The sequence below is a fragment of the Theobroma cacao genome, chromosome 5 (genome assembly GCF_000208745.1).
Source record: "Theobroma cacao cultivar B97-61/B2 chromosome 5, Criollo_cocoa_genome_V2, whole genome shotgun sequence".
In the NCBI taxonomy this organism is placed as follows: Eukaryota; Viridiplantae; Streptophyta; class Magnoliopsida; order Malvales; family Malvaceae; genus Theobroma; species Theobroma cacao.
In genome coordinates this window covers 7,164,568-7,175,694 of record NC_030854.1, presented here as the reverse complement: position 1 = coordinate 7,175,694, position 11,127 = coordinate 7,164,568, and the positions used below count along the sequence as shown (strand labels likewise).

General features: G+C 34.5%; 1 long non-coding RNA gene across 4 annotated transcripts; it reads right to left on the bottom strand.

Moving 5' to 3' along the window:
• Positions 221-2,373, bottom strand: LOC108662176. 4 transcript variants are annotated; one of them, XR_001927975.1, is made up of 3 exons: positions 2,344-2,373; positions 1,583-1,663; positions 221-258 (listed from the first exon to the last, which is right to left on the bottom strand). It is a non-coding gene; the product is annotated as an uncharacterized LOC108662176 (long non-coding RNA). The 4 variants fall into 4 exon arrangements; XR_001927972.1 differs by lacking the exon at positions 221-258 and adding an exon at positions 712-749; XR_001927974.1 differs by lacking the exon at positions 221-258 and adding an exon at positions 1,229-1,263.

Below are 11,127 nucleotides of genomic sequence, written 5' to 3'. Positions count from 1 at the left end.
CCATCATCATTTTGGTCCATGGATAATTTATGGTGGTGAGAGAATGCCTAATTATTAAGTTTTATGCATGGACCAATGGGATGGTGACAAGTGGCAAGTTTTCATTTCATTATAATTTACATTAAAAATTAGCACATGTGTCACGACTCGGAACTCCCATCTAGCCCGTGACAACCGTCGCGATGTCCCGATACACATTCATTACCCGAAATGCCAATTGAAACCTCGCAAGGCTTAACATCAGTTTTCTCGCTTCCCCTGTGAGTATTAGTTACTAAAATCATGTTTTAAAGTGATATGAACCAATTTCAATTCAAAAACAGTCAAAGAGAAATTTCAACTACATAGGAGTATTTTGGACATTTTTTTCAAAACTTTCGAAATAAGCTAAAATGTAGTATATGAGAGAAATTTACTCATTTCATAACCGAAAATAAGTTTAGATATCTAAAACAAAGATTTAAAGTGAAATTATAGCTAATGGAATAAAATAAAAATAACGAATAAAACATTCCCATTTTTCGTAAAACAATTTTTATAGAACGTTACGTAAATAATTTTTACAGCGTAAAAGCAAAATAAATTCCTACATATAGTGGCACACACAGCTAGGTATTCAAAATATTTAAAAATGACATGTGGGCCCCCGAATGACTAAAAGTAATGAAGGCTGTGAACCTACAGTTTTTGAGGATGCAAGTCCAACTGTAGCCCTCAACGAAATGAGCTATCTACCAACTATCCTGAGCCTAAAATGAGTGGAAAGGAGGGTGGTGAGATTATATAATCCCAGTGAGTAAACAAATATCATCTAAACTATCTAAAGCTGAGTAAATGGAGACAGATAAAATAGATTAGCATAAAAATGATTCACAACATTTCGAACTCATTTTAATAATATAAAATAGATTCATTTCACCCAAATAAACAATGAGGCTTATGATTTCCTGAAAAGCTTGGCTCGTGCCAAAATCATTCTCATACTCAGTTGTCAGAGATACCTTGGCTTGGGGCTATCCCAACCGAATCCGCCAAGGCTGTTAAAAAGTCATGTACGCATAACTCATATTTTTATTTTGAAAACATAGCCATTCCTTGGCGTTGGTTGAGTTCACCCTCACGTGGTGGTTCAGCGTGAAGTGAACTCTAAAGTTTTACCTCAAGAGTTACCCTACGCGCCTCTCCGATCGAGGTAAGAATATACCCGAATTTCGTGCCCCTCTAATAGGCTGGTCCACAGAACCCTCCACTGCAGTGACCAATCTATAACCCACCAATTCAATAAAATTCAACAGCATGACATGGCAATTTTATCTTTATCCAACCTATCAAGGAAAACAACAGTTTATACATTTTCAACACAAATACCCATCCAGCCATTCATGCCCACATTATCATAGGCCATTCAATTCAAAACAGAATTTATAATACAACAAGTAGTCTCCAATTACTCCATTTCCAAGTCATCTTTAAATTTCAAAACAATTTATAAAATCATTTCATTTAAACACATTTTCCATAAAATTACAAAATCGGATAAAAACATACTTTAGACAATTAAGACGATAATAAGGTTATTCACTGTAATGGGAATCGAATTCGGGATACTTTGATTCTTGATCCTCGGATACTACCTCTTTACTCTTGCCAGAATGCTCACCACCTAGACATAATGCACAATAAGCAATTTGCTACATTTGTGCTAAATCATTGTAAAACCAATTCAGGCTTTATACTAATGCATGAAATGGGATGTGAAATACTTGGGTAACTATCTAAATACGGTGTTCAATAGAAATTCAATTATGTACCTAAATAAAATGGTATTGGCCTAATTCGATCTATCACCCGATTAATTGGCCAATATGTCCAATTAAACTCCAAACAATTCCATTTCTCTCCTAATACTCCAAATCATTAAACACAATTTAAATAACTTGAAATGTGGCAAAATCATCCTCACACTTTCCCTTGAAAAATTTGACTATGGTGAGTGCACTAACAATATAATTTTCATGCTTGATTCTCACACTATAAATAATTCATTTCTTATCAAATCACTTGAAATTCAATCAAATTCATCATCAACATTCCACATGGAATATTCGGCCAATGAAGGTGATGTAAGAACATGAATTTTTCTTGCTTGCTTTTCATACTACACATCACCAAACAACTAAAAACACTAGAATAACATGTTTTCTAACTAAATTCATCATCAAATTATCTCTCCTAAGGTTCGATCAGCACACTATCCTTCATGATATCTTGTGATTCAACCATGGCAAATGCAAAATAATTCATAGGGAAGGTAGATCACAAGCTAGAATTAAGAAATTTTACCTTTAATGGCTTGATTCCTTGAAAATCAACAATTTCCCTTTGAATTTTTCTCTCTAGGGTTTTTGTTCTTCCTTTTTTCTCTTTGGCCAACCAAGATAAATGAGTTGCGAGGGTTATGGGCTGATTTTTGAAGCCAAATAATAAAATAATCCTAGCTTGACACTTGTCACCATGTTATTGGTCCATGTTTAAAAACTTAATAACTAAGCTTTCTTCCACCACCACATAAAATCCTTCAATTATCCATGATATAAAATTCTAATGGCTGAAATCCTTGGGCATGACAAGTGTTGGGTGGTGTAAAATTACAATTTTTCCCCTAAGGTGGCAAAACGTCTATTTTGCCTTTATCCTCGAAAAAATGCCGAAATTAAAATTCTTCACTTCTCAAACTCAAATTATACTCCAAATGATCAATCTTAGTGAAAAATTTCATCCAACACTCACATCTTAACCTCGGGTGGCAAAATGACCATTTTACCCTTAGGTCATGAAAATTTCAATTTGACTCCAAGTCGGTCTTCGAACTCCAAATCATCATTTTAAGTCATTTTGGGGTTTTAAAAGTCTCAATTTCATCTTAAAATCTCTATTTGGACTAGTTCGAGGCTTAATTCAACTTAATTGTACCATTTGGTATATTGTCGTCCTTTAACGATTTTCGAGGTACCCAAGTAAGCAAACACGCGTTCTTATGTAGGAATGACATAATAAACATATTGTAGAGCCAGGCTTGATAGCACTACCCCCTTTAAAATAAAATTTTGACATCAAAATTTCATTTACCGAACTTAGAGAAAAGGTGGGGGTATTGTTTTCTCATTTAATGCTCGACTTCTTATGTCCTCCCCTTTAGAGGGAATTTTGATTTGTTCACCTCATTTACCTCCAATTCAACTCTAGTACTTTACTTATGTCTATTATTATCCTTTAAAATTAGATCAACTGTAACCTTCACAATTATGATCTCTTATATCGAGACACCAAGCATGCTTCTATTACTATCATTAAACTTGAACCATAACTCCATCTCAATCATACTAATTTTGATCGCATTTTATACTTATTTAGGTATACCAATCACTATCTTATTACTTCATTCCATATCAAACTTTTCAACTTTCATTCATTCATCCTATCCTCGTACACTATTGTGTAGTTTACGGCATCATTAACATGCCATACTTATTCCTGTACATATCTTCAGTGTTAGGGAAGATTAATGGCTTCAATTATTTCCACATACTTCATGTTTACCTTGCATTTAGGAAATTTCAATCTTCTTAATCCTATTAATCCATCTCATATGGCTTAATCGCACTATAGATTACATTCCCTTAACTATTTCCCCAAAATTCCTTAGGTCACCATAAATCAACTTCTGATAAGATTCTTGATCATTACATTATCTATACAACTCATCAAATATATTGAGTTCAAATCTCAAACCACTAAAACCATTTTTCATTTTAGTTGGGTACATCACTAACTCCACACATACGTATACACGCACATTCAAATGTCCATATTCCTCATTATGTTTATGAGTCTCTATTTTCAAATGCCTTCAGACTAATTTCCCTTTGTTCATTCCCATCCATAACCAAGATTCAATAGAATAATCTTCATAATTCATACAAATTCTCATCATGCCTGTGCATAGTTCCACATCATTTACATACTTATACTCTATTCTTATCATTTCCAATTATATGCTTAAGTTTCCTTGTACTATATATCATTTCATCACAATATCATCTCCATTGAATTATAATCTATTATGCATGTATGCTTTATAATCCCATTGATGCCTCAAAGATTTATCTTAATTTGATCATTACATCTTATGCAATACCACAATTCCTAAGAGTCATCCTTTTTCCTCGATTATCCTTCATGCCTCTACATTACTTTGTATCCTTCTTGCATTCCGATATTGATTTGTCACTTAAAACTCAGACTCATTTGAATCATGTATGCCTCAAGCATTTTTGAATTCCAATTTCCATAATATATTAGGAAAGTTTCATTATCTGACTTCATTATCAAGGTCAACTTTAATCATCCTTTGTTCCACTCTTTTATACGAATATAACATCATTCTTCCTTAACCAATTTACAAACTGTACTTGAAATTGCAAGACTTGAAACTAGATTCTCCTCAAGTACTTTTCAATATTAATACTAATATCACTCTCAGCATACAGCTTTCTTTTTATAACCATATAACTTAGTGCTTGCTTTCACGAGATCCATGGTAGAACTTCTCTTGAGTATTTCCTTGGGGATATCTATCTTAAACTTATGTCTCATAGTAGGTGATCACTTAACTCGTGACTTAGCCGTTTGGCTCCTTAGCAAGTGTCAAAATCACACATCTTATACTCATCTCGTATAATTTATAATTCTTTCTCAAAGGTGTTTAAACATCCTTGAAACACTTAATCACTTCTTTTCTCTTTCATGCTCCAAGTATATCATTTCCATAAAGGCATGCACTTGCTCACCAAAATATTTAAATGCATGCTTAACTACTCATGCTTCAACTTATCTCCAAGGGTTTCTAGCATACCACGTAGTTTACTTGTGTTGTCACTAATCCTTTCCTTTCAACAAAGTCAAGACAAGATTATCATTCTTGAAATCTTCATTCACACTCTCATCACTTGGTATTGACATCTCTTATCAATATCTCATACATTCATCTAACCTTTCCCTCACTTCCTCTTTAACCTTTTACAAGATTTACTTTATTTCTTAAGATTTGACTTTAGTCAACATATTATTCATCTTAACACTCCACCAATGCATGTAAGACTCCCAATAACGAAACTTGACATCAAAACCAATGACCATTTTCCAACTCATGAGTCCAATCTTTATGCCGCTCACAATTTGCTCATGCTTTCTAGCCATTAGGGGTTCTTAACGTGACAACTTTTGATAGTCAGTACTGTGGCGTTGCAACTGTTTGAATTCACTTTATCCCAGCAACTCTTCCACCTTTAAAGCTACTACCTCAATTATTCACAATCGTGTGGCTTCCCTCTGAGTCTATACCACAATTAGCAAGACTAACTTTCTATCACAAGGGCGCGATCAGAACATTGATTTAACGTATTTATTTTGCCACTAACATTCATATATCTTTACCATAACATTTAGTACAAGTTTGCTTAAGCAAAAATCTCCAAATTTATTCATAGCTACATGTATCTCAGATTGCACATCACTTATCATCAGTCAATAAATCCCACTTGAGAATACTCTTTCCATATTGTATAGTGACTTCACCATATACGTATGACACCACACACATAATTATTCGTTGTTTTCTAGTGTTCCACAATTCCTTAGTATTCACAACTACTGGTCTTCTTTGTCTTACAACTCATATAGTCCAATCACTTCAACTTAAAATCATCATGAAATTAATCCACCTGAATCAACATCTTATGCTTATCTTATTATTAATTCAAGAGTTTTATGATCATGGAAACTACAATTTACAAAACTAGCATTCTATCATATGTACTTTATTAGAACACTAATTTCAACATATTTAATCTACCCCTGGTGGTATGTCAAAATCACCCCTATCTTGGTTGTAATCCAGAGGAATCTCTCCTTTGCATATCCGTACAAGATGGTGTAGATGGAGCAGCTACAGTAGCCCGTCCTAATTGTGGGCAATCTCTCTTATTTTCATTCGCAAGCTTCTCAGATCTTAAAGCCATTTGCACCACCTCTTTAGCTACGGTTGCGTCTGACTCACCCATAAAAGAAATGCAACCATGTTGCCTAGCCTCTTTAAGTTTTTTAGAAATAGAAACATCTAGCACTGTTGGTGGGACAGAAGGTGGGGGTGGTGGTACTAAAGGAGCAACTGGAGGAACTGTAGGAAGAGCTTGACCAGCACGAGCCTGGCCAGCAATAGCAGTAAAGAAGGCTGCCAATGCGTGAACTACCTCAAGAGGCATGGCAGGAATACTAGTAGGTGGCGGAAGAGGTGGAGGATGTGGAGGAGTCTCAGTCTGCTCAGTAGCAGGTGCTGCCCAAATAGTAGACGCAACCGATTCCCCTTTTATAGGATCTAGCTGACGATGTTGAGAATGACCTCTTCCTCTCCCAGCCGATCTAGTGAGAGGTGGGTGTTCACATTGAGGAGGCATGACAACTTATAAGAAGAAATAAGGCAAGTTTAAACAACCTCAGGCTCTACATGCAAATACATGCACTCTATTCAGTCTAACCTAACTTAACTCGGGGTCACACTAACACTATAAATTTTAAAACAACTTTAAACCCAAAAGCTCTGATCTTTAAAACCAAAAGCTTTCATACCACCTAAATTGTCACGACCAGAAACTCCCATAGAGCCCGTGACAACAACTGTGATGTCCCGATAGACATTCATTACCCGGAATACTAATCGAAACCTCACAAGGCTTAACATCAGTTTTCTCGCTTCCCCTGTGAGTGTTAGTTACTAAAATCATGTTTTAAAGTGATATGAACCAATTTCAATTCAAAAACAGTCAAAGAAAATTTCAACTACACAGGGATATTTTGGTCATTTTTTTCAAAAATTTTGAAACTAGCTAAAATGTAGTATATGAGAGAAATTTACACATTTCATAATCGAAAATAAGTTTAGATATCTAAAACATTGATTTAAAGTGAAATTATAGCTAATGGAATAAAATAAAAATAATGAATAAAATATTCCAATTTTTCATAAAACAATTTTTATAGAACGTTACGTAAATAATTTTTACAGCGTAAAACCAAAATAAATTCCTACATGCAATGGCACACGCAGCCAGGTATTCAAAACATTTAACAATGACATGTGGGCCCCTGAATGACTAAAAGTAATGAAGGCTGTGAACCTACAGTTTTTGAGGATGCAAGTCCAACTGTAGCCCTCAACTAAATGAGCTATCTACCGACTATCCTGAGCCTGAAATGGGTGGAAAGGAGGGTGGTGAGATTATATAATCCCAGTGAGTAAACAAATATCATCTAAAATATCTAAAGTTGAGTAAATGGAGACAGATAAAATAGATTAGCATAAAAATGATTCATAGCATTTCGAACTCATTTTAATAAGATAAAATAGATTCATCTAACCCAAATAAACAACGAGGCTTATGATTTCCTAAAAAGCTTGGCTCGTGCCAAAATCATGCTCATTCTCTGTTGCTAGGGATACCTTGGCCTGGGGCTATCCCAACCGAATTCGCCAAGGCTGTTAAAAAGTCATGTACGCATAAATCATGTTTTTATTTTGAAAACATAGCCATTCCTTGGAATTGGCTGAGTTCACCCTCACGTGGTGGTTCAGAGTGAAGTGAACTCTAAAGTTTTACCTCAGGAGTTAGCCTACGCGCCTCTTCGATCGAGGTAAGAATATACCTGGATTTCGTGCCCCTCTAATAGGCTGGTCCACAAAACCCGCCACTACAGTGACCAATCTATAACCCACCAATTCAGTAAAATTCAACAACATGACATGGCAATTTTATCATTATCCAGCCTATCAAGGAAAACAACAATTTATGCATTTTCAACACAAATACCCATCCAGCCATTCATGCCCACATTATCATAAGCCATTCAATTCAAAACATAATTTAGAATACAGTAAGTAGTCTCCAATTACTCCATTTCCAAGTCATCTTTAAATTTCAAAACAATTTATAAAATCATTTCATTTAAACACATTTTTCATAAAATTACAAAATCGGATAAAAACATACTTTAGATAATTAAAACGATAATAAGGTTACTCACTGTAATGGGAATCGAATTCGAGATACTCTGATTCTTGATCCTCGGATACTACCTTTTTACTTTTGCTAGAATGCTCACCACCTAAACATAATGCATAATAAGCAATTTGCTACATTTGTGCTAAACCGTTGTAAAACCAATTCAGGCTTTATACTAATGCATGAAATGGGATGTGAAATACTTGGGTAACTATCTAAATACGGTGTTCAATATAAATTCAATTATGTACCTAAATAAAATGGTATTGGCCTAATTCGATCTATCACCCGATTAATTGGCCAATACGTCCAATTCAACTCCAAACAATTCCATTTCTCTCCCAATACTCCAAATAATTAAACACAATTTAAATAACTTGAAATGTGGAAAAATCATCCTCACATTTTCTCTTGAAAAATTCGACCATGGTGAGTGCACTAACAATATAATTTTTCATGCTTAATTCTCACACTATAAATCATTCATTTCAAATCAAATCACTTGAAATTCAATCAAATTCAGCCAATGAATGTGATGTAAGAACATGAATTTTTCTTGCTTGCTTTTCATATTACACATCACTAAACAACTACAAACACTAGAATAACATGTTTTCTAACTAAATTCATCATCAAATTCTCTCTCCTAAGGTTTGATCAACACACTGTCCTTCATGATATCTTGTGATTGAACCATGAAAAATGCAAAATAATGCATAGGAAAGGTAGATCACAAGCTAGAATTAAGAAATTTTAACTTTAATGAGTTGATTCCTTGAAAATCAACAATTTCCCTTTGAATTTTTCTCTCTAAGGTTTTTGTTCTTCCTTTTTTCTCTTTTTCTCTCATTGGCCGACCAAGATAAATGAGTTGCGAGGGTTATGGGCTGATTTTTAAAGCCAAATAATAATATAATCCAAGCTTGACACTTGTCACATGTTATTAGTCCATGTTTAAAAACTTAATAATTAAGCTTTCTTCCACCACCACATAAAACCTTTCAATTATCCATGATATAAAATGCTAATGGCTGAAATCCATGGGCATGACAAGTGTTGGGTGGTGTAAAATTACAATTTTGCCCCTAAGGTGGCAAAATGACTATTTTGCCTTTATTCTCGAAAAAACGTCGAAATTAAAATTCTTCACTTCTCAAACTCAAATTATACTTCAAATGATCAATCTTAGTGAAAAATTTCATCCAACACTCACATCTTAACCTCGGGTAGCAAAATGACCATTTTACCCCTAAGTCATGAAAATTCAAATTTGACTCCAAGTCGGCCCCCGAGCTCTGAATCATCATTTTAAGTCATTCTGGGGTTTTAAAATTCTCAATTTCATCTTAAAATCTCTATTTGGACTATATCGAGGCTTAATTCAACCTAATTGTACCATTTGGTATATTACCGTCCTTTAACTATTTTCGAGGTACCCAAGTAAGCAAACATACATTCTTATGTAGGAATGGCATAATAAACATATTGTAGAGCCAGGCTTGACAACATGACTCACTCATTTCACTCCCATATGTTCGACCTCCCTAAGGAAAAGAGGAAAGAAAGAAAGAACAAACCCTAGTAAGCAAAAATTCAAGGAAAAATTGGTGGATTTCAAGGAATCAAGTGACAAAAGGTAAAATTTCTTGATTTTAGCCTGTGATCTACCTTTCCTATGCATTATTTTTCATTTTCCATGGTTGAGAATCAAGTTTGCATGAAGATACCTTTGTTGGCCAGACATGGGGGGAGGGGTTTTGATCTTGGATTTAGCTAGAAAACATGTTATTCTAGTGTTTTTAGTTGGTTGGTGATGTGTAGCTTGAAAAGCAAACAGGAAAAATTCATGTTCTTCCATCACCCTTATTGGCCGAATCTTCCTTATAGTATGTTGATGGTGGATTTGATTTTATTTCAAGTGATTTGGTTAGGAATTAATGATTTATGGTGTAAAAATCAAGCATGAAAAACCATAGTGTTTATGCACCCACCATGGCCGAATTTTCCAAGAGAAAATGTTGAGGATGATTCATGTTATCTAGCTTATATTTGATGATTTGGAGTATTGAAAGTGAAATGAATTTATTTAGAGTTGAATTGGATATTTTGGCCAATTAACCTGTGTATAGTGTGAATTAGGTCAATACCATTTCAGCCCCATGCACAATTAAACCTACATAGAACACCGTATTTAGATAATAATTCAAACATTTCACATCCCATTTCATGCATTCATATAGAGCCTAAATTAGTTTTATAACAGTTTATCACAAATACAGTAAATTGCTTGTTGTGCATTATGTCTAGGTGGTGAAACTTTCGATAAGGGTGAGGCGATTGTACCCGAAGACCGGGACTATGAGTACCTCAACTCCTGATATTGTGAGTAACCTTATTATCGTCTTAATTATCTAAAGTAGTTTTTATTCGTTTTTGTGATTTTATAGAAAAATGAGTTTAAATGGTAAATCTTTATGTTTATATAAGCAAAATGTGATTAAACGAAATGATTTTATAAAATTGTCTTGAAATTGAATGATGGCTTGGAGAATGGAGTAATTGGAGACTATTTGTTGTGTTATAAATCATCGTTTGAATTGAATGGCTTATGATAATGTGGGCATGAGTGGCTGGATTGGTAATTATGCTAAACATATATGAACTGTTGTTTTGCCTTGACATGCTATGTTGTAAAATAATTGCCACGTCATGCTATTGGAATTTTATTGATTTGGTGGGATATCGATTAGCTTACTGCAATGGGCGGGTTTCTATGGACCAGCCTATTAGAGGGGAACAGTAAACCCCTTTATATTTACTTTAGTACCAGAGGCGCGGAGGGTATCTCCTAAGGTAAAGCTTTAGAGTTCACTACACGCTAAACATCACGTGAGAGTGAACTCAGCCAACGCCAAGGAACGACTATGCTTTTAAACGAAAAGAAATGTGTTTTATGCGTATATGAACTATTCTTTAATAGCCTTGGCAGACTCGGTTAGATGCCTCAGCC